This window comes from Montipora capricornis, chromosome 4 (genome assembly GCF_036669925.1).
Source record: "Montipora capricornis isolate CH-2021 chromosome 4, ASM3666992v2, whole genome shotgun sequence".
Classification (NCBI taxonomy): Eukaryota; Metazoa; Cnidaria; class Anthozoa; order Scleractinia; family Acroporidae; genus Montipora; species Montipora capricornis.
Window position 1 is genome coordinate 18,638,334 of NC_090886.1, and position 25,000 is coordinate 18,663,333.

Below are 25,000 nucleotides of genomic sequence, written 5' to 3' on the forward strand. Positions count from 1 at the left end.
AATAATAATAATAATAATAATAATAATAGTAATAATTATAATAATAATAATAATAATAATAATAACAATAACAATAATTAGTGTCAAGCTAATTGCCGTCGCAAGTATAGCAACAATGCAACTCAAGGTTGAACCGAAAGCATACTATGACAACTCTGGTTACCGCTTTAAGGTTTATGTATGACCTTGGAGCCAAGCTTACAGCCAGCTGGAATCAGTAGAGAGCCGACACAAACTCAACCCATTTACGGAGCCAGGTCCCTGAAACGAACCTGGGCCACATTGGTGGGAGCCGAGTCCTGTCACAACTGCACCCCCTGCTCCCCAAATAGACTTATTCTGCTCCCCTCACAAGGACTCCATATGTGGAATGCACATATGGATTCCATGTGTGTGTTAGGATGCCAGAAGCAGAAGTACATGTTTGTGACATTTCAATCCTGGACATAACAGAACCGGGAACTGAAGAGAGAGTTGTTGTAATGGCCGTCTGTTGAAATAAAACTCCATGGATTCCATGTGTGTGTTAGGATACCAGAAGCAGAAGTACATGTTTGTGACATTTCAATCCTGGACATAACAGAACTGGGAACTGAAGAGAGAGTTGTTGTAATGGCCGTCTGTTGAAATAAAACTCCATATATTTGGAAATTTGGTTTTATCAATGGAGTTGATAATGTAAATTGGCCACTATACAGGGATTCTAAAAGCTGACGTTTCGAGTGTTAGCCCTTTGTCAGAGCAAATCAAGGAATTGTGGGTTACGTGTTGTTTTTATAGTAGAGTAGGAACTATGCTATTGGTGATAACAAGGCAATGTGAAAAATAGGAATACATTAGGTAAAAGAAAAGCGTTCGTTAATACTGTGACGATTAAGGGTGCCGATTTGGAAGACGAATTTTTGTTCCAGATTCTTGCTGCTTTCCGTTGTACCTACATGTAGGGAAAGGCCGTAGATAGCCATGTGTTTATGTATATGTATATGTATAATTTATTACATAACGTACAGGTTATGCAATAAATCACATTTGCGAAGGTACATGTGAAATGATCGGTGATCTTAACAGATCACTTAGGTCCCGATATCTTGCTAGTGTTTAGAATGAAAAGACAATTTTTGCATTGTGAGTGCGCACATTTAACAGAGGCCAAAATCAATATGGAGAGGACAAAAACATTATGGAGATAAAAGCTTACTAGTCTTCTCTAAGTATTACCACGTCTCAACCAATGGGATAAGACTATTTCCAGACACCTTTTGACACGGTAATCTTACCGAAAACAATCCAATCACTACCACGCGCTGTGGTAACATTACTGCCATCAAGTAATGTTACTTGTAAGGGCGCCGATTATTTTGCGAAATCTTTGAAATCGGGCAAAAGAAATCCACCGAGCTCTTGAATGTCAATGAACCGAGATGTATTTCCAACAGAAAAGCGAATTTTTTGTGAAGAGGCTTCAAAAGTTTTTCGTGAATTCAGCACTTGCTTAAAACCGGTTTAAGTGATCCTTGACATCGATGTAATGAATACCATACGATCAGACAGCTTCATAATTCCATCATGATGGTACCAAAATACCATTAGATAACACAAGAAATTTCGAGTGTAGAAGTAAATCTCTTCCCCTTTCCCTTGAAATTTCGATCATAGAAATAACGCAATTTATTCAGTTGACAACCTCCAGTAATCTTCCAAAACCTACTCAACACAATGTTTCACGAAAACAGGAAAAATATTATTACGTACAAAATGTGCCAAATCCATCAGCAACGCGCCATTTTCATGGAGGATTTTAAAATCGAATTAAAATATGTGAATATTTGCTGGACTCTTTCTCACACGATCAACACGGCAACATTTTCTATCAAAAACAATATTTACCGTCTTTTTGCCTTGGCTTTTTATCCAGGACTTTACATATTTGCGAATGCATTTTTCCGATTTTTTACTTTAGCGGCTCATATTAAGTATAATTTGAAGGAAAATATTATCGACACCATGAAAATTGGTTACTTTCGGCCTTTGTAATTAAACCTACACAGATTGTAATTGCGAAAGCTTAAGTTAAATTGCACAACTTACCAAAATCAGGTCAAATGTCCACCGGCGCACAGCATTGATTCCATGACCGAAAGTCCTGAAAAAAATGACCTTTTTGCCAAGTCACGGTTTTACGATTTATTGGAATCGTAATGACTAGCCATTGACATGCTTCCGACCAGAAAACAGTAGTCCAGTAGATAGTGGCAAACCTCATGAATTCCACGACGCAAAGTTCCTTCAACCAAGTTCCATACATAACAAAACTCAAGTAACATTACTGCTATTTGTTAATTCTTACTGTCACACATTCTTCTCATTGGAGGCTTGGTGGTAAGGTTACTTTGCGATCAACAGTCACTACTTCATGCCTTGTTCAGTTGCACTCCGCTCTATTCAGATAAGAATTTTAAAACATCCAAGCAATCTTGGTCGATCAGTGAGCGATTGACTTTGAAACGCTGTTTTATCGCCTTTAAAATGCAGCAAACGGCACATGCAACATCATAATATCTGTGAAGAAACAGATCCGGTATTCCTCTTTGTGGACCATGCAACGAGTTTCAATTATCGATGAATGCACCGTTCTCCGTCCTCTTATTCTTGCAAGTATCACGAGCACTAAAAAGTCGCCGAATGTCGCTGGAGCGGTTACGTGGGAGAGCATCTGATTTGATCATGTTCTGTTCTGTTCTGTTCTGTTCTGTTCTGTTCTGTTTTTTGGTTTCATCAAATGTTTTTTCGATTTTCGTTTTCCTAATTGGTAGTACACGGAAGATTTTCAACGCGTGAAAAAAGGGACGTTTCGTAAAGAGCTCAGTAGAATACGGAAAAGGTAACATTAATGCTTCCTCAAATAGGATGTTTTTCAAAGTAACATTACCAAAACTAGAATGACCCTTTGTTGACTCTTCAACATAATACCAGAGTTTCTAATTCACAGAACTCCTCAACTCCTCATTTTTAGTTGAGTTTGTTTTTCGATACTTTCTATTTACGTTTAGCATCCGAAGTTATAGCTTATAAAATATTAAGGCAAACACTGAGAGTCCCAATTCTGACGGAACTTTTCACTATAATCGGCATGCAAGCATTTGACTCGTAACCTTACCACCAAGCGTCCAATGAGAAGAACTTGGTTGAAGGAACTTTGCGTCGTGGAATTCATGAGGTTTGCCACTATCTACTGGACTGCTGTTTTCTGGTCGGAAACATGTCAATGGCGAGTCATTACGATTCCAATAAATCATAAAACCGTGACTTGGCAAAAAGGTCATTTTTTTCAGGACTTTCGGTCATGGAATCAATGCTGTGCGCCGGTGGACATTTGACCCGATTTTGGTAAGTTGTGCAATTTAACTTAAGCTTTCACAATTACAATCTGTGTAGGTTTAATTACAAAGGCCGAAAGTAACCTATTTGCATGGTGTTGATAATATTTTCCTTCAAATTATACTTAATATGAGCCGCTAAAGTAAAAAATCGGAAAAATGCATTCGCAAATATGCAAAGTCCTGGATAAAAGGCGGAGGCAAAAAGACGGTAAAATAATATTGTTTTCGATAGAAAATGTTGCCGTGTTGATCATGTGAGAAAGAGTCCAGCAAACATTCACGTATTTTAATTCGATTTTAAAATCCTCCACAAAAATGGCGGGTTGCTGATGGATTTGGCGCACTTTGTACGTAATAATATTTTTCCTGTTTTCATGAAACATTGTGTTGAGTAGGTTTTGGAAGATTACTGGAGGTTGTCAACTGAATAAATTGTGTTATTTCTATGATCGAAATTTTAAGAGAAAGGGGAAGAGATTTACTTCTACACTCTAAATTTCTTGTGTTATCTAATGCTATTTTGGTACCATCATGATGGAATTATGAAGTAATTTAAAGTTATTAAGAATGATACTCTTGACTGCGTGATTATGAGGATAGAAAGTGAGGGTGAATGGAATTCTGTCATTCTTATCTTTTTGTGACATTTGTAGTGCTGACTGTCGATCAAATTGTTGGGCGCGATGATGGTCCGCTGTGACCACAGGACCGCGAGATACGATACTACGATACCACTAGATACGATACTACATTCACGAAAACGAACTAGGTGCAACCCCTGCACCGCCCGCAAAGCTATCAAACAGCAAACTTCTGTGAATTCTACACATTCAGTCTGACTCGCTGCAGCTCAGCAACAGCTTGAGAGCGGTTATCAGTCTAAGTCAACACCAAAAAGGAGTCACCTGTCCCCTGGATCACCTGAATCTAAAACGTGTAGAAACGCAACCACAGAACACCACCAAGATTGTTAGCAGTCACTAGAGCAACAGTCTATTCTTCTGAGGCCAAGCAACCTAGCGAACAGTCATTCACCTTCACCACACACAGCTTCTGTAAAGTGTCCGGCCCAATGCTAGCACATTCTTCAACAACTCCTGCTAGTTCCAAATCACACATCAATGGAAGTTTCGTACCATCAATGTGAGGACTGCATCAACCGACGACAAATGTCAAGAGATAGTGAGACAAGTGTCAAAAGTCAGCTTAACAGTTTGTGCAGTGCAGAAAGTCAAGAGAATGGGTAATGACACCAGAATAATCAAGACAACCAACCCACACACTAACCAAACCGAGAAGTTCGAGTTCCACTGGTCATGCCAGGGAAACGCTCGCAACAATGGTGTCCAAATCATCTTCAAAATCGATCCCAGTGTTAAAGTGGGCACTGTCACAGCAATAAATGACTGATTACTCAGCGTCACCACCTCAGTAAATGGGTATTCACTCAAATTCCTCGTATGCTACACGTGACGAACTTGAGCAGCGATAACAGCAAAATCCAGTTTTATCGCAGCCTACTCAAGAACACAGGGTGTGACGAGAAACCCCAGCAAAAACTACTCGTACTTGGAGATATAAACGCACAAATGCAGATTTCGGAGGGACACTATGAATTCAGGCCTGAAAAAATCATTCTCAATGCTTCTAACAATGACAATGGCGATCGACTGCTTGACTACTGCAGGCAGGTCAACTTATCAGTGTTGAACAGTTGGTTCAAGCATGAGTGGAGTCGTCGCTGGACATGGAGGTCAAATGACAACAAAACGAAGCATTGCCTGGAGTATGTGATGTGTGAACCTGTTTTCAGACAATACGTCACAAACTGAAGAGAGCACTATTCCGCAGACTTCGAGACCAATCACCGAATCCTAGTTGCAACAGCACGCACACCCAGATCAAGAGTGGAACGCTATCGACCACATCGCTCAAAATGGACACGTCATGATATCGGTGGGTTTCAGGATTTCAAGGTTAAAGCCAGCTATGAACAAGCAGTAACCAAAATCGCAGCGACGCACAGTACACCCACAACCGTCGATGAAGCAAACACTCAATTAACTCAATGCCTTCAACAAACCGCAACTGAAACACTCCCAAAATACATGCATGACCAAGCTCAAGCCCCATGGGCTGATGATCAGCGACTGTGAGACCTCCGATCACAAAAAAGAACAGTTACACGATCCAGCTGCGATACGGCAGGTACACAGAGACATTCGAGCATGTTCATGGCAACTTTGTAACATCTACAACAACGAAGCGTCTCGAATCAACATGAATGTGGTTAACCGCCAAATCAAGAAGGTTTTTGCCAACCTCCAGCGCTCGGAAACAACCTTCAAACCAGTACCGTCCAACGGTTGTAGGCCAGACAAGCTACTCACACACTTCAAGCAGCACTTTGCAGCACTGCCACTTCAAAGTACACCCACTCATCTCACAACCTCCGCCGCAATTTATTGCCTAACTACAGCAACTTTCAGTACAAAATCCACTAAACCACGATCCACCAACTCTAGACGAGGTTTACGACGACTGTAAAACGGCAAAAAACCGTAAAGCCAAGAGTGATATCCCGAATGAGTCCCTGAAACCTGCCCGAGACTGCCCACAGTTCTACAGCAGCTGTATCAGCTAATTCTCGAGGTCTGGGGCACTCGAAAGGTACCTGAAGAATAGTCATTTTCGCACCTGACGTGCTTGTGGAAACGGAAAAACCCATGTTCATGCCCGACCACCTGGCACAGACTGAGCGTTGGATCGGCAGTTTGCAAGCTTACGATATTGATCGTAATACACCGGCTTGAGCACTGGCTTCGAGTGCAAATACACGACCATCAAAACGTTTTGTGCAGGACAAATCAACATTTAATGACTGACTTTTTCTACTCAAACGGTCACAACAAGTCTCTGGAGCAAATCGGGAGCCACTATTTACTTCATTTGTTGACTGCAGCGCGGCTTTTGACAAATTATGTCGTAGGACAATCTTTCTCTGCTTAAAAACGCATTGTCCTCCTGGCCAGGATATTCTTGAGGATATTCTTGAGCATCTTTACAGTCAAACTTACTGCAGATTCCTGAAGGCTGGACAAACAGCAACATTCCCCACAACAAGTGGTACGAGGCAGGGAGGGCCCGAGGGGCCATTACTATTTTCACTTCTGTTTGACTTATGCATGCGAGATTTTATGGAATGCGCACAGGCTCTTGACATTGATTTTTTCACATACCATTACTGAATTAACTCGCACACCCTTCCAGCCACCGACCGAGACCCGAGAAACACTCCAAAAGGTGAAAACACCCTGTCAGGTGGTGCGGCTATGCAGATGACCTGGTATTGCTGACCAAGTCACAAAACTTGCTTCATACAGCGACATCGGAGCTATCAACGACGTTTGGACAATACTTGCTGATGGCCAATCCAACCAAAACCGAGACCAGGATATCAAATTTTCACTTTCTCTAAGACTCCAACCCAAAAACAACTGCTTCTTCTTCCTCCACGGTTCCGTCTTCATCTGCATCCTACTCTAGTTCCATAATCCAGCTTGATAACAAAACAGTCCAAAACGCCGAACAGTTCCACTACCTCGGTGCTCAAATCCGGTTCGATAACAATGACACCGGCGACGTAGGAATTAACATGCGTATTGAACAAGCTAAGGCCAAATTTGCATCCAGAAAAAGATTCTGCCATTACAAAAATAGGCTTGCTACAAGAATCCTAGTCCTTAACGCCGAAGTGAGGTCCTGTCTCACCTACAGCTGCCAATGCTGGACAATTACAGCGTGAAACTTTGACAGAATCGACGCTGTGTACAACCAATTTCTCTGTTCGATGATCCGAAACAGTTGGGCCCGCCCTAAAAGCGCAAGTGATAATGACGAGAATTTTCCGGTTCAAATGGTCAACCAAGAAACTCCACGCCGTTTGCAGCAACATTCCAGTATCAGACTTTCGTAAAATCAGTGCAAAGGAAATTTCTCGGTCACCTAATTCACTGCCCAGACAATCAAGCCCGAAAACAGTTACTATTCATGCTAGATAAGCGTGGTTTCTACCAGAAAGTTCCACTAATTCACCAGGTTTCAAAGACTCAAAACATTGAGAAGGACCGACTATTTACAGATGCCATGAATCGGCGATATTGAGTGATTTCCATCCCGATGGATCTGGAAAGATTTGATGGGATAAAACTATGAATGAATGAAACAGAGACAGGATAGCCACGTTTTTCGAAGAACTGGCACATCTCCTCTGATTTGCTGGAAAAATCGCAGTCACCACTACATAGACGTCAAAGTTTAAGAAATTGAGAATAAGGAATGGAGTTCGTGACATGTGATGGATGTGACGATGAATGCAACAAATAACTGTGAGAATCTGTAGGTTTGTAGTGCACACTGGTACATAGCACGTTGCCACTAATAGAAACTTTGATATCTAGGAAAGCCAATGAAGTTTCTGAAACTTCCCAGGTATATTTAAGAGCCAGATGAAAAGAATTGAGGGAGGTTATAAATTGATTGAGTTCTTCTCTGCTGGATGAAATAGCGCCGATGCAATTGTTGATGTAGTGGCCGTAGAGTTCAGGTTTGGGGCAGTTGTACTGATTAAAAAATTGGTGTTCAACATATCCTATCGCTACACCATTAATTTGTTTGTAATACATGTAGTTGCCGGCAAATAAAAAACAGTTTTAAGCATTAAAACTAGTTGGCAAGGCGGAGCAATGTTGGTTCTTTAACAGTGCGCTGATCGAAAAGGTGTTTAAGTGCATGAAGACCTTTGCTATTGGGAACGACTGTGTATAGAGATGTAATGTCCATGGTGACATTGAAATCGCGGAAACTTTTTAGTGCGTGTGTACTGTCTTTAATGTATGATGGCAAAGATTTGACGATAGGCGTCATAATCCTGTTTAAGTAGCTAGAAATGAGTTTGGTGGGGCAACTACAGGCAGAAAAGATAGGGCGACCTGGGTTGTTAGGTCTGTGAATTTTAGGCAAGAAGTAACTGCACAAAGTTCTAGGGGTGGTAATGATGAGATTAGTTGCAGTGTCCGCTCTGATGAAGAGCTAAAGCTCGAAACGTCAGCCTTTAGAATCTCTGTATGGTGGCCAATTTACATTATCAACTCCATTGATAAAACCAAATTTTTGTATACTACTTCCCCACCGACAAAGCACCACAGTTTCTTTAGAAACTACCCCCTTCATCCATGTATTTGGGCTTTTGGTAACATTTTGACAACCCTTTCAGGATGAATTGACTCCTCGCTAAATGATGTTTTGGATGGCATTGAGAACAGAATTGGTTGATTTCGAGCAAGTGTATTGAATGTTGATGAATGACCTTGTGGTATGAAAAAAACAAGAGGAAGAGCACTCAGGAAAGATTTGGGAAGGAAAGCAGTTAGGTGAGTATGACAGGATGAAATTAAGCGTTGAAATAGAACAGTTAAGGCCTCGGGAAAGGCAACTTTGGGCTCCTTGGTCAAATTTGTTTTTGCAAATCTTGAATCAGTGGGCTGTGAAGGTTATTCTCCTGAAAAAAAAAATTCTGAAAAAGTAATTTTAAAACCACTAAAATCCTTTTTCTTTGCTTCCCGCCATAATCTGCGTGCAAAATATTGATTGATGTATCATGTCAATCATGCATAAAAGCACTGGGTGTCAATTGACAGCCTTCATGTGCGATCTGCTACCTTATCACTTGCCCGAACGCTGATTGGCTCAGCATAATTAGCTTTCAAGTAGAGGATGGAGTTATTCAGCAGACTGTGTACTGCACGGTCTGCAGGGGTTTATTTTGACACCAAACTTACAATTTCTCAGAGGTCCTGTCCCAACAGGTTTTTAGATATCACTTCCAAATTTCAGTTCTAATAGATGATTGAATTATCCCATATACCATGTGAGGAATTTGTCGTTTGTCTTCGGAGACTGATTTTATGGCACGTTTTCTGCCCAAATTAAGTATGAGATGAGAATTTTGACTTTGGTGCGTGATATTTCCTTCAGTTCTTAACATATCAAAAATTCCCCACAATATATTGGAGTGCATTCATCTGTGACTAAGATGCAACAAAATGCGTTTATTTTTGCAAGAAAAGTGAAGGGGCTGAGTTTGAGGCCTCAAAATTAAAAGCCAATATTAAATACCCAAAAAATTAAAACTGTTTTCAAATAATTCAATGAATTAGCTGTAATACGATATATAGTTTGACCCTACACAAAAAATAGTGGCAATATTTCTTTTCTCTGTGGACACCTCATTTTCCTTTACCGAGACCTTAATTGTGTTCAAAAGTTGACAAGCCAAGCAGGTTGTTGGTGTATTTGTAATCAAGTATCATCCAATACACCCGCACAGTAACCTACCCTTAACTCCTGCATACGGTCCGTTCATTTCGTCTGCAAGATAAGATTGCACACATGGAATGGGAAGAGAATGCAGACAGTGAGGAAAAGTGAACAAATAAAAAGCACTTACAGTATTGCACATTTAGAAGGTAAGGGGATGAAGCCTTACGATCCATATGGACCGCAAGGTGAGCATGCGGGCCATAAAGAGAAGTTAATGCACCGTAAACTGCATATCATTAAAAGAGTTTACAATACTGCACAATGGCAGGGGCATGAGGCCTTATGATCCATATGGACCGTATGAACGGTAAGGTGAGCATGTGGACCATAACAAGAAGTGAACAGACTGTAAAATGCATGCCTGCATGTAACTAAAACAACTTCCAGTACTTCACGTTTAGATGGTATGAGCATGGGGCCTTACAATCCGTATGCAAGTTGAGCATATGGACCGTAAAGAACAAAATGGCAAACTTCATATTGTTAAAAGAACTTACAGTACTGCACGTTAAGATGGTAGGGGCATGAGGCCTTAAGATCTGTACGGACACTAAGGTGAGCATAAGGACCACAAGAAGAAATGAACGGACCGCAAACTGCATATCATTAAAAGAACTTACAGGAATGGACCCGCTTGTTCGAAAACTTTATCCAGGATTAGTGTAAAGTTCTGCTTCATGTTTTCAACTTTTTGGTGAAAGTTTCTTTTGCTTATTTTGTTTTTCAAGATTCACTTCTTCTAATGCAAAGTTTTGCTGAATATCACCGTTAATCAAACAGCACTTGGGAATAGGGAAATAAACGCCTTGGTTAATTTTACATCTTGGACTACTGGGGCCTGCACGTTTAGATAATATGGAGTGACCTATTTCATTAACTAGGAATAGTGAATCTCCCATTAAATAAAAGAGAAAAAAAATTAAATGTGAGCAGTATCAAGTACAATCATTTATGTTTCTAACATTGCCACACTGTCTAGCTGTAATTCTGTATTTTCTGGTTCAGACAATAAGTGCCAAAAGGGTTGAGACACTTTCCCTTTTAAGGAATCTCGGACAAATCCCTCCCCTAAAGTCTTTCCATCTAACTTCCTCCCCCCCAAACAATGTTGTTTTCTTATTGTCAACTCTTCCTTTTTCCGTTACAACATTGAAGGGGGGAGGCGTGGTAAGAAGGGGGAGTGCAAGTGGAAAATGTAACGTTAAGGTGATTATTGTTTGAAGTTTGTCCTTTCTTGGTTGCATTGCCGTATTTTGCCGATTCTTGTTCCAAGCCAAGCTGGCATGTTTCAATGAAATACCTCAAAATGTGAATGATCTCATTTTCAAAGACCTTGAACTGCCAAAGTCTCCAGGTGGTTTGTAATTTCAGCATTATTCCTATTCACTTGAGGAGGATGCACTTGTTTTCTTTCAAAAGTCATGTGATTCAAGAAAAAGTCATCGCTAAACTGGTGAACTCCAAAGTGAATTTTGCTTGAGATATCGCACTCATCGCTTCGTGATTTTATTTTATTTAGACCGTAATTTTGAAGAGAGTCAGGTCTTCTGAGAAAGAAATCAAGAAATGGATTACTTGGATATCTCAAAGAAGACAGTTACAATCCTTGTTTTTGTGCTTTAAAATGAACGATTTATTTAATAAATACAACAAAAATTAAGACATTACTCATGTGCTCTTCAATCTGAACGTCAAGCTCACATACTGTCTCATGCATGATTGAAAGCGAGACCTTTTGTGAAATGGTTTAATTTTTTTGAAGAAGAAATTGTCACAGGTTAAGGAGGTTGAACACTGTTCTAAAGGACAGTTCATTATTTGTAAGGATAAATGGGTCAGGGAAAAAATAATAGCCTTCCTCTATTTTTCCAAGGGCTGCCCAAAAAGCACAAATCTTTTTCATAGTCCATTCAGGATATTTGTGATCCAAAGCCTGTTCAATTTGAAGTGACGGTATTTAACATGTGAAAATCATGAAACGTGTTTATGTACAACTATGGGTGGTAGTATACAAAAATTTGGTTTTATCAACAGAGTTGATAATGTAAATTGGTCACCATACAGAGATTCTAAAAGCTGACATTTCGAGTGTTAGCCCTTCGTCAGAGCAAATCAAAACCACATTTTTGTATACTACTTCCCCACCGATGCAGCGCCACAGCTTCTTTAGAAACTACCCCCTTCATTCATTAGAGGTGGTAGTGTTAATACTGACAGTAGGCGAAAGTCATTTTGAACTGTTTGGCTCAATAAAAGTTCACATTATATGACCCTAACCCACTCCCTTTTCTAAAGAAAAAACTTTTTTTTTGAAAGACGAGGCCAAAATAGATGATGTACTTAATACATTTCGACATCTGAAGCTTTGGACGAAGATTCTGAATGATGTACAATGTAAAGTCAATTTCAATTGATTGTTCAATCAGTGGAAATTTGTAACACAAGGCGCAAGACATCCAAAAGACTACATGGACAACTAAGTTCTTTTAATTAACAAATTAATGCCACAGCTTGTCACATTTACAAAAAAAAAATTGTATTTGTTCACATTCTAATAAAAGTTTATTTCTGAGGCAGATAAGAATGTTTTTTTGTGTGAAATAAACAACTTGGCTTGCAGAGGCTGCGGGCACCAGAGTGCATTACAGAAAATTATTCATCAATTCATATTGAAAAGTCTCATAAAATCAAGCCCTAATGGTGTTGAAGACATACAACAAAGGCGATAAAATTTAGGCGAATTCGCTACTATGACGAATTGCAAAGCCTCATCATGTGTTTCTGGCTTAGGCATGTAAGAGTTATTTTGTAAGATGAGGCCCTGATCAGCAAATCTAGTCTGGTGGAGTTCACTTTGGAAGTATTTAATATCTTTGTTTATCCTTTGAAATGTTAAGGAATAACAACTAAATGGCAGCTGACAAAGAATATTTGTGTCATGTCAATGACCTTGCATTGCATGTGACCTTTCAAAATTCCCATGTATTCAGTTGCATGGCGTGAGCCAGTTTCCTGTGCATTATCAAAAGAAAATGGAGCAATATTTATTTGATATTAAGGTATCCCAATTTTTTGGGTGAATTTCAATATGAATTCAGGTTCCAAGTGTTGTTCTTGCCAAAATGAGTGACAGAAATATTGCATTTTTGCCACACTTTTAGGTTAAGTCAACATTTCGTCTTAAAACCTGGTCCATTTGTTGCAGGAAAAAACACACAGACAGGAATTTTTTCAAAGCCAGTTCATTATTTTCTCCATTTGCATGAGATTTGCTCATTTCAAGGTTACTTTCCAGCAAGCTAGAATTTATATACCCCTTGTGAACCTGAGGGGTCAAGGAGCAAATGCTCATCTCCTTTTCATGTTTAGCGCCTGGAAGTCAGTCAAAGGCTTGTGAAATCAGTATCCAAGTTGGCCATAGCACTCTTTTTTAACATTTTTAAATGTTAGTTTTCTCCAAACAGTGGTAAAATTACTAGAACACTGATTGGAGACGGGCACAATGTAGCAAGTTACATGTAGTTAGTGCCCTAAGTATATAATTAATATTGCTCATTATATTGCTTTAGGTAAAATTTGTACAACCTTTCTTAAAAAAAGTTCTTGAGGGTGAATTTCGGATAACAAGAGGAATGACCAACTATTACATGGGATGCATATCATGCAGACCACGGTAATAGTCCAGTTAACTTTTTTTTTTTCTTTTTCATCCTAGTCACAAATGTGCATACCCCAGGGATAGTAGATTACCCGCTCGATAAGAATCCCGTATGATACAACCGGAACCATCGCACCTCGAACTTGAGCCATGCGCACTGGTAGCGAGTAAGTTCCCGCTGAGCCATTGAAGCAACTCTAATCACATGATGGTTTGCTATGTTTATTACCTCATTCGTAGTCACAAATGCACCTCACAGATGTTAAATTAAGTCCCGCTTTGGGATTCCAATTTTTTTCCAATTTCCAAACTCCCGTACGGCGATTAGAAATCTCACTCTTCTCTCTTCTTCTCTGAACGCGCTCTAGACCACTCTTTGCTCACAATATAAGCATTTAATATTGCATTGAACGAATACTCCAATGGATATGTTTTTCTTGCGAACCAGTTGGTTCAGTCATTTAAAAAGATTTTGTGAATTGAACCAGTGTCTACAACTGGCCATTGTGTCAAACATTTTGCGAATCAAACCAGTGTGTTCAATCGGCCATTGTACCAAGCATTTAGGCTTATCAACAGAGTGTTTTCACATGACGCCATCAAATTGTAAAATCAAAGCTGTTAGGTTTTCTGATTTTTTAATCCATACCAGGTAAAAACTTACTTAGAAGTAAATCTTTTACCAGTTTTAGGCACCGTAGCGTTTTTCGTTTTGAGAATACAGCATTTGTTATTTTCAAATTTCGCCTTCCATGACACCAAGATAGTAACTGAGATAAAGCTGTCTGGTTCAAAAAACGGTTTCGCCTTGTGGTTTTTGGCAAATTAGGCATTAAAAGCTGTAGAAGACATGTTTATGCTCATTTATTTCAGTTCACGAGCAAAAAGAGAGGGCTTTTATCGCAAACTGAGGTCCAGATGTTTTGTTGATTCGAGGTCATTCCAGGAACACCAACTTCATGGCGTCTCCATATAAAGCTCTGTAAAATTGAGTGACATGTTTCTGCAAATAACTTAGAAACAATGCACCAAACAGACTTGAGACTTGGAGCAGATATTTTTGTATAAGTCTTTTGTAACATTTCATTTTCTTGGCTTCTTTCGGATTTTTTTTTTACCACGTGACAGTCTACAGACACTCTCTGAGTGTGTTCTTTTGGCCATTGTGAGTGATCAACACCTGCCATTAGAAAGCAATAAATCAAGTATAAAAAAAAGGATTAATGTCTTTGTTACTGATATTTTGCGATCCCAGGGTCTTTCATCTCCTACCATCTAAGGGAGATGAAAGATTGTAAATTAATATATATGTAATCGGTTGTGTAAACGAGAACAAAATAAATCATGAAAAGAAACACAGAAGTGGCAATTAGGCCTAGAGCACTCACAAGACCCAATTAGCAATGGCACTGCTCGGGGATTCCATTGTCATTCCTCCCAGTACAGGAATCAAAACACGGGAAAGGAAGATTGGAAAAAGCCTTTAACAACCAAAAACAACAATGAAATCAAGCAAAGAAAAAGAAGTTTAAAAAATATAAGATTAGAAGTCTTCTGCAGGGACAATACTCAGTGGTCTCTCTCATATCCAACGTGCTCGTTTGGAATAATTGTTAAGTAGACAATTAGCCTAACATCAAATTTATTGGTATATGATAGGTCAAGTCAATAACATTTGACAACAAAAAATAAATCCATTCCTCCTAGTACAGAACTTTGAGACTTGGAGCAGATATTTTTGTATAAGTCTTTTGTAACATTTCATTTTCTTGGCTTCTTTCGGATTTTTTTTTTACCACGTGACAGTCTACAGACACTCTCTGAGTGTGTTCTTTTGGCCATTGTGAGTGATCAACACCTGCCATTAGAAAGCAATAAATCAAGTATAAAAAAAAGGATTAATGTCTTTGTTACTGATATTTTGCGATCCCAGGGTCTTTCATCTCCTACCATCTAAGGGAGATGAAAGATTGTAAATTAATATATATGTAATCGGTTGTGTAAACAAGAACAAAATAAATCATGAAAAGAAACACAGAAGTGGCAATTAGGCTTAGAGCACTCACAAGACCCAATTAGCAATGGCACTGCTCGGGGATTCCATTGTCATTCCTCCCAGTACAGGAATCAAAACATGGGAAAAGAAGATTGGAAAAAGCCTTTAACAACCAAAAACAACAATGAAATCAAGCAAAGAAAAAGAAGTTTAAAAAATATAAGATTAGAAGTCTTCTGCAGGGACAATACTCAGTGGTCTCTCTCATATCCAACGTACTCTTGTGGAATAATTGTTAAGTATAGACAATTAGCCTAACATCAAATTTATTGGTATGTGATAGGTCAAGTCAATAACATTTGACAACAAAAAATAAATCCATTCCTCCTAGTACAGGAATCAAAAACGTGAAAAGAACATTGGTTAAAAAGCCTTAAACAACCAAATAAATAGACATACACTCTATTTCCTTTTATAGACAAACCAAAGCAAACAAATGAAGCGGCCTATCTCCAGTCAGTATTCCGAATCAATTTCACCTTTTTATCTTGACATTCCTCAAAAAGCTTTACTAAAAGTAAATAATAATAACAATAACAATAATAATAATAATAATAATATCGCTTTGATTATCCATACGATGTTTTTGAAATTCATTTTTAATCAAGACATGTTTCTGATGAAACATCATCCAGAGAAATAAACTAAAGTTGAGCAATAAATAGTGTGACAAAGTGTGATATAACATGAATAATTAAGGATGAAAGCGAGAACAGAACAACCACGAATTAAGTTGGTGTTCACCCCGTTTAAAATCAGGAGTTGGTTTGGGGCGAAGGATCCTATCCCTGCGGGTTTACAATCGCGAGTCATTTACAAGTTTTCATGTGCAGGCTGTAATGCCTGTTATATTGGTGAAACCAATAGACACTTCACCACTTGCATCCGTGAACATCTCGCCTCCGACAAACATTCCCCTATCTTTAAGCACTTGAGAGGTTTTCAAAATTGTCGCTCCCAGTGTTCAGAAGACTGTTTTAAAATCCTCGACTCTGCTTCCACACGTTTCCAATTGAAAATTAAAGAAGTCATGCATATCCTTTGGGAGCAGCCATCTTTAAATTCCCAAGTGAAACATCTTAATTTATCCCTTTCATACTAATTAATTTCTTTTCTTAGCTTAAATAGTCTGGTTTTTCTGTTTTGTTTCGTGGTTGTTCTGTTGTCGCCTTCATCCTTAATTATTCATGTTATATTTCACTTTGTTAGACTATTTATTGCTCAACTTTAGTTTATTTCTCATTGTACAACTGTAGCAACTAGAATAGGAAATTTTTATGTGTTGATTGCGTTGTTCGTTGTCAGGTGTGTATTGCTGCGTGTATGCGTTGTAATTCTGTCTAGGTGTTAACTAGTAACCGTAATTATTCCCTGTAGTCTTTTTTGCACGTTCGTTTGCAGATATATAAGTTTGTTTCGGCGTTATTACGCATAATTTTCTCTTCCAAGTTTGGTCGTTACATTATCCTTCTAAAGTTCTAGATTTGCGTTAGTCTCAATTCGCATCACAGTTTGTAAGTATTTGTCTTGAGTTTTCCGTTGCGCTTTTCTGTTCATTACCTTTAGAATAATTTATGTAATCGTTTATCGTATCTTTTTCAGTTGAATCGCATGCAGTTGCAAGAATTAAATAGCGTATTCAAAAAGTGGTGTTTAAATGCGAGCAACAAGGATTTACGACCGTTCATTCATTCAAAAACTGTGTTCGTTCGACCCGTTTGAAGGCGATGGATGCCAGTTCGGTGGTTGACGGTGTTTGTGCAAGTGGCAATATGCCAACTCAGGAAGTTCCGACGAAGGAAAAGAGTGCCTTGAAAGATTCGTGTTTCGCATGCAAGGGTCATTTGACCAGAATTTATCAGGATATCGAGCCTTTGCTGAGGCGTCGCAGAAATGTCAACCTTATCGAAGAGAAACTTAGAGCTTTGGAGTTAGCGTTTACTAAATTTGAGCAGGCACACATCATGTACATTGATGCCATAGATGATTCCGAAGAGCTGCAAGTAGCAATAAGTGGTTTTGACTCCGAACTCCAGAGGAAGCACAAGTTTTGTGAGCGTGTTAACAAGTGGTTAAATAGTGTCCGGAACGAGGAGACGTGTTCTGATGTTCTACCGAGTGATTCTGTAAGCCAGCATGGACTCTCGTTGACTTCGAATAAAAGTCATCACTATGGTTCTAGCATGGATTCGCGCTTGAGTGTAAAAATAAAAGTAGCTAAGGCAGAAAGGGCCATCGCTAAACTAAAGTTGAATCAACTCAAGAAGAAGATAGAACTGCAACAGAAAAGGGATGCCGTACAGCGAGAGCAGGAGATCCTAGATGCAGAGAATGAAGTTGAGCGAGCCACCCTAAGGGCCCATATCTTAGAGGAGGAAGATGGCGTAGAACAAATTGTGGATCCTTCCTAGGCTACCGAGGACAAGTCACTATTTGAGCCAGAAAGGGCTTATGAGTCGGTTTACTTGATTGCAGACGCCAAAGAAGAGAAAATGTCTGCACCTTTACCGGGTACAAGTGTCACTTTGAATCCGGCTGCTCCTGTGTGGACGCGAGTACCGAATCGCTGTGAGGCTCCATCAACTAGATCTTGCAATGAGGTTTCTCCGCCCGAGGCAAGGTTTCAGCAGTTACTGCAGCAGCAACAGGAAATGATACAGCTCCAGCAGCAAACGTTTCAATCTGTGGCGTCAACGATTAGGCAAGGGTTTGCCTTACCTAAACCTGAACTCAGCAAGTTTGATGGAAATCCGCTTGAGTTTTGGAATTTTATTCGCTCCTTTGAGAGCAATATCGAGAAAAATGCGTCCGATGAGAGTGAGAAGTTGTCATTTCTTCTTCAGTACTGTACGGGAGTAGCTAGAAATGCTATCAAGAGCTGTGTTTCAATGGATCCTGCATTTGGATACCAGACTGCACGTGCCCTGCTGCAAGATCGTTTTGGGCATTCATTCAAGATTGCCGTAGCCCACTTAAACCAAATAACTCATGGTCCACCCGTGAAGCCTTATGACCAAAAGGGACTACTGACCTTTGCAGATCAGCTAAGGGATTGCCAGAACGCAATAGAATCAATCGGGCACTTGGACAAGATTAACAGCGCCAATAATCTGAGAAGAATAGTTGACAGGCTCCCCTTTCACCTGAAAACGAAGTGGCTTGAGATCGCAGACAGTATCCAGCAAACCTGTCAGCGACCGAGAATTCATCACATTTCCCAGTTTGTCACTACCAAGGCGCGAGTGGCCAACAATCCAGTTTTTGGAGGTGCATTAACTAACGACAAAGAAAAGGGCAATCCAAGAAACAAATCTTCAAATCCCGGAGCAAAAATGACTACCTATGCCACCCAAGGGGGGTTCAGAGCACCGGTATCTCCCAGTGCACAAGTTGAAGGTGTGAAAGTGGACCGAAGACTCTCTTATAAATTCGGGATTAACGCCTCGCTTAAAAGGTGTCTAGTTTGCCATGGTATGCACCAGCTGTGGAACTGCGAACAATTTAAGAACAAATCGTACAGCGATCGTAATAGGATCGTTCGCGATGCGAGGTTATGTGAGAACTGTTTCAAAATAGGCCATATGGCCAAGGGATGCATGCAGAGAAGTGGTTGTTACGTCGAGGGTTGTGGAAAGAAGCATATGACTGTTCTCCATCCACCAGTTCATCCTCTTCCAGTTGGTCACGGGACACAAGATAGTCGCCGTGCTGATCAGGAGCTCGGCCATAGTGAAAGTTCCACCTCGGGTGTTGTAATAGAATTGTCCAGCCAGAGTCATGTCATTGGGGCCGGCGTGAATGGTCAAAATGGTACTGGCCATATAGCTGATAAAGTCCGTCTAAGAATTGTTCCTGTTAGGGTACGTGGTAATCAGCCCGGTAAAGTGGTAGAAACGTACGCCCTGTTAGATAACGGCTCTGATGTGACCCTTTGTGACAGGAAGTTGGTTGATGAATTGGGGATCACAGGGCAACCACGAAGTTTCATGTTAACAACCCAAGAAAGCAAGAACAGCGAGAGATCTGGCCTAGAAGTTAAGCTAATCGTTGGCTCAATCAACGGAGATTCCAGCCTTGAAGTACCTAGGGCGTGGACCGTCGATCGCCTAAACATATCTGAGTGTAGTATTCCAAGAGATCATGATGTCACTAAATGGCCGCACCTTAACGGCATCGAATTCCCAGAGATCGACGGCAAGGAAGTAAGAGTGCTGATAGGGTGTAACGTCCCCGAAGCGTTTTGGGTGCTCGAAGAGAGGCGCGGCGGTAGAGGTGAACCGGTTGCCATCCGTTCCTTGTTAGGTTGGACCCTTATAGGACCAACTGTGAAGGTCAATGAAGAAAGCAGTTTCTGTGTGAACTTTGTGCGTTTGAATGATGAAAGCGACTCCAGGGACGAAACCTTACTGCTGCAAGTTAAGAACTTCTGGGAAACTGATTTTGCTGATTCGATATCTAGTTCTAAAGTCGCCATGTCCGTTGAAGACGAAAGAGCATTGGCAATCATGGAATCTTCTGTCAGAAGGGTCTCCGGACGTTATCAAGTGGCCCTTCCATGGAGACGGCAACCTCCTTACCTTCCAAATAACAGAGTCGCAGTTGAGCAGCGATTGTCTTTGTTGAAAAAGAGATTTCATCGAGATCCAGAGGTCTTCGCGCGCTATAAAGCAGCTGTTAACGACTACATCGCAAAAGGTTATGCTAAGCAAGTGCCTGTGGAGGAACTTTACCCCAATGGCAGGCCCTTATGGTACCTACCACACCATGCCGTTTTCCATCCCCACAAGCCAGACAAGTTAAGAGTAGTGTTTGACTGTGCTGCACGGTTCAAGGGTACTTCTCTGAACGATCAGTTATTACACGGCCCTGATTTGACCAATAGTTTGTTCGGTGTTCTTCAAAGATTTCGTCAAGAACCAGTCGCCCTGGTTTCTGATATCGAAGCTATGTTCCATCAAGTGAAAGTTGACCCCCTGGATTCAGATGCCTTGAGATTTTTGTGGTGGCCAAACGATGATTTATCTGCACAGCCTATTGAATACCGGATGGAAGTCCACCTTTTTGGTAGTACCTCGTCACCGAGTTGTGCAAACTTCTGCATCAGGAAGACTGCTCAAGACAATATTGGAAATTTCTCCCATCAGGTGATCGATACAGTCCTAAAGAACTTCTACGTTGACGACTGTCTGAAATCTGTGCAATCCTCCTGTGCTGCCATCGATTTAAGAAGTCAGCTCTGCGAACTGCTTCAAAAGGGCGGATTCCGATTGACTAAGTGGTCGTGTAACTCTAAGGATGTCCTAGAGACCATTCCAAACGCGGATAGAGCCCCTTCAATCTTTGATCTTGATTTGAAGGCTGAAGAACTTCCCATCGAGAGAACTCTCGGAGTTCAGTGGAGCATGGAGACAGATATGTTCATCTTTAAGTTGCTGCCAAAGGATAAGCCTTACACACGTCGAGGGATTTTATCAGTGACCAGCTCCATTTATGATCCCCTCGGTATCATTTCGCCAGTTGTTCTTTCGGCCAAGAAACTAGTTCAAGATCTTTGCAAGCAAGGACTTAGTTGGGATGAAGAGATTAAAGAAGAAGAAGCTATACGCTGGAAAAAGTGGCTTTCAGAGTTACCAAAGTTGTCCCAGATTTCTTTGGCACGATGTTTGAAACCAGCTGACTTTGGTGTCGCAGACGTCACGGAGCTTCATCACTTCGCAGACGCGTCACAGATCGCGTATCGTGCAGTCTCGTATGCAAGATTTGTCAATGAAGAAAGGAATGCAGTCCACTGCAGTTTTCTCGTTGGAAAGTCCCGTTTAGCTAACGTCAAGCCAATGACCACTCCCAGGTTGGAGCTATCAGCAGCGGTAGTTGCCGTGAAGCTGGACCGAACATTAAGAGAAGAACTGGAGATAAAGATTGACAGCTCAGTGTTTTGGTCGGACTCTACAGCCGTTTTACAATACATCAAGAATGAGGACAAGCGGTTTCATACGTTTGTTGCAAATCGTCTGGCAGTGATCCACGATGGCTCAAAACCATCGCAGTGGAATTTCGTTGAGTCAGCAAGGAACCCTGCAGATGATGCCAGCAGAGGTTTGACTCCGGAAGAGTTGCTTCTTCAGGATCGATGGTTCAAGGGTCCCGAATTCCTTTGGAAACTAGAAGAGTCTTGGCCAGTTCCTTCAAGTCCTTTACCAAGTATACCTGACCAGGATCCAGAGATTAAGAGTGAAGGTCAAACCAATAGAACAACCATGGTTTCTGAGGAAAGTAATTTAAACTCAATGATCCAGCGTTACTCGTCTTGGTACGAGCTTAAGAGGGGCGTGGCCTGGTTGTTGCGTTTCAGAGAGTACATCCGAAGTGTTATCCGCCAAATGACGCACTGCCACAAGGCGAACTTTCACTGGAGGAGTTAAGGTTCGCAGAACTTCACATCGTGAAATACGTTCAGAGATTGTCTTTCCCCGAAATATTTAGTGCACTTCAAGCTTCAAATTCCAAAACCCAAGAGAAACGTGCCCTGAGGACTTCTGGCTCGTCTGGTTCCATCTACAAACTACGTCCAATGCTTGATAAAGAAGGAGCGTTAAGGGTTGGTGGAAGACTTATGAATGCCTCGTTGAATTATCAGTCAAAGCATCAGCTGCTACTGCCTTACAATCATCACCTTTCCAGATTGCTGATTATGGCACATCACCAATCCGTGAGACACCTAGGTCAAGAATACGTGCTGACAAGTTTACGAAAAAAGTACTGGATCATCAAGGGACGAGCTGCCGTTCGTAAAGTACTCAGTGGTTGTTTGACATGCCGCAAGCAGAACTCTCTCCATGGCCAACAAATGATGGCAGATTTACCCAAAGAAAGGTTAACTCCCGGAGACCCGCCATTTTCCTATGTCGGTATCGACTATTTTGGACCACTGTTCGTGAAACGAGGAAGAAGTATTGTGAAGCACTACGGATGTTTGTTCTCATGTCTTACCCTTCGAGCCACCCACATTGAAGTAGCCGAGTCTCTTGAGACAGATTCTTTTATTAGCGCATTGCGCAGATTCATCAGTCGAAGAGGAAAGCCAAGGGTTATTATAAGCGACAATGGTACTAACCTTTGCGGAGGGGAAAGAGAGCTAAGAGAAGCAGTGGATAGTTGGAATCAGCAGAAGATCAATTCATTCCTGCACCAAAGAAATATCGATTGGAAGTTTAACCCTCCTGGAGCCTCTCATATGGGAGGAGTGTGGGAGCGCGTTATTCGATCTGTACGCAAAGTTCTGAGAGTATTGTTAAGAGAGCAGTTGGTTTCTGGAGAAGCGTTACGAACATTGATGGCTGAAGTTGAAAGTATCCTGAATGGACGACCATTAACCCGCAACAGTGATGACCCGGCTGACATGGAACCCTTGACCCCAAATCATTTGCTTCTCATGCAGTCAAATTCGAATGTGCCACCTGGTGTATTCGTGAAGGGAGATCTCTATTGCCGAAATCGTTGGAAACAAGTGCAATATCTTGCTGACGTATTCTGGAAAAGATGGTTGTCGGAGTATTTGCCTTCCTTACAAGAACGCCAGAAGTGGTTAAGGCCGCGTCGAAATTTTGTAGTCAGAGACCTGGTGCTTATCGCAGATGAAAGAGTTCACCGTGGACAATGGCCGTTAGGTCGCGTCGTTGAAGTTCACCCGGGAAGTGATGGCCTTACAAGATCCGTGAAGGTTGCGACAAGAACGACGGTCCTATCAAGACCAGTCACGAAGTTATGCTTCCTAGAACAGGAACATTTATCTTAAGCGAAAGAGTTTTGAGTTTCAATTGAACAATGAACTGCTTGATAGCGTTAGCTCAACGAACCTTGAAATGCAATATACAGAATTCTAGCTGCAAGTGAAAATGCTTTAGTGAACTCTATTAAGTTCAGGGGCCGGAATGTAGCAACTAGAATAGGAAATTTTTATGTGTTGATTGCGTTGTTCGTTGTCAGGTGTGTATTGCTGCGTGTATGCGTTGTAATTCTGTCTAGGTGTTAACTAGTAACCGTAATTATTCCCTGTAGTCTTTTTTGCACGTTTGTTTGCAGGTATATAAGTTTGTTTCAGCGTTATTACGCATAATTTTCTCTTCCAAGTTCGGTTGTTACATTATCCTTCTAAAGTTCTAGATTTGCGTTAGTCTCTGTTTTCACCGTTCTCGGCAGCCTTCTGGCTTATCTCAATTCGCATCACAGTTTGTAAGTATTTGTCTTGAGTTTTCCGTTGCGCTTTTCTGTTCATTACCTTTAGAATAATTTATGTAATCGTTTATCGTATCTTTTTCAGTTGAATCGCATGCAGTTGCAAGAATTAAATAGCGTATTCAAAAAGTGGTGTTTAAATGCGAGCAACAAGGATTTACGACCGTTCAACAACTGACGATGGATGATGTTTCATCCGAAACATGTCTTGATTCAAAATGAATTTCAAAAACATCATATGGATCATCAAAGCGATATCTTACTTTGTGCTGCTACGAAGTTTTTCGGTAATAATAACAATAATAATAATAATACCCTTATTTTATATGGCGATAACTGCAAGGTTCAAAACCGCTTTACAATGACAATAAATAAAAAACCAGATTATAAAATTATGTACATAAGAATAAAAGTAAATATTCTCAAAGAATGTATTTATAAAAAGGGGTATAGTCAAATAATTAATAAAAATATCACGATTAATAGACAAAGACAAAAAATAAAACAATAAACACATAAACAATAGAATAAACCCACGAGATAACACAGGTTTTGTAATCTTATTTCACATATCATAAAATCTTGCATCAACTCAATGGCAATAACTAGTCCAGGTATGCTTGTTTGAAAAGCCAGGTTTTAAGTAAGGCTTTGAATATAGATAAAGAATAACATGACCGGACATTATAAGGGAGTGAATTCCACAGCTCAGGGGCTGTGCAAGAGAAAGCTCTCTTTCCATAAGAGTTAAGATTATAAGATTTGATTAAGACAGACAAATAAGATGGTGCACAGCTATTGAGGATTTTGAAGGTAAGAAGTAAAATCTTATATTGAATTCTTTGCCCAATGGGTAGCCAAATTCCGTAGGCTACACAGAATTAGAGTAATATTTTCGGATTTGTGAGAAAAGGTGAGGACTCTGGCTGCAGCGTTCTGTACCAGTTGTAGCTCTTGCACTGAAAATTTAGACAGGCCATAAAGAAGCGAGTTGCAAAAACCTAATTTAGAAGAAATGAATGCGTGGATAAGTGTTTCACAGGCCACAACGCTGATACATGTATGTGTCCTCATTTTGCAAATGTTCCTTAAATGAAAAAAGCAGGATTTACAAATAGCAGCAACATGGTGTTCAAGAGACATATCCTCATCTAGGATGATGCCCGAATTGTGATAGTATTGCTGTGCTGATTGTTGAGGCCCCATTAGGGGAGAGAGGAATCTAAGTATCCCGTACCTCTAAATATCCTGACCTGTATGCCGTTTATTCCGGTGGTTTGTATCACTATA

General features: G+C 40.5%; 1 protein-coding gene across 6 annotated transcripts in view; it reads right to left on the bottom strand.

Annotated features, from left to right (window-relative positions):
- Positions 1 to 25,000, bottom strand: part of LOC138045710 (protein pelota homolog) — a 281,230-nt gene that overhangs the window by 169,992 nt on the left and 86,238 nt on the right. The gene's annotated exons all lie outside the window — the stretch shown is intronic.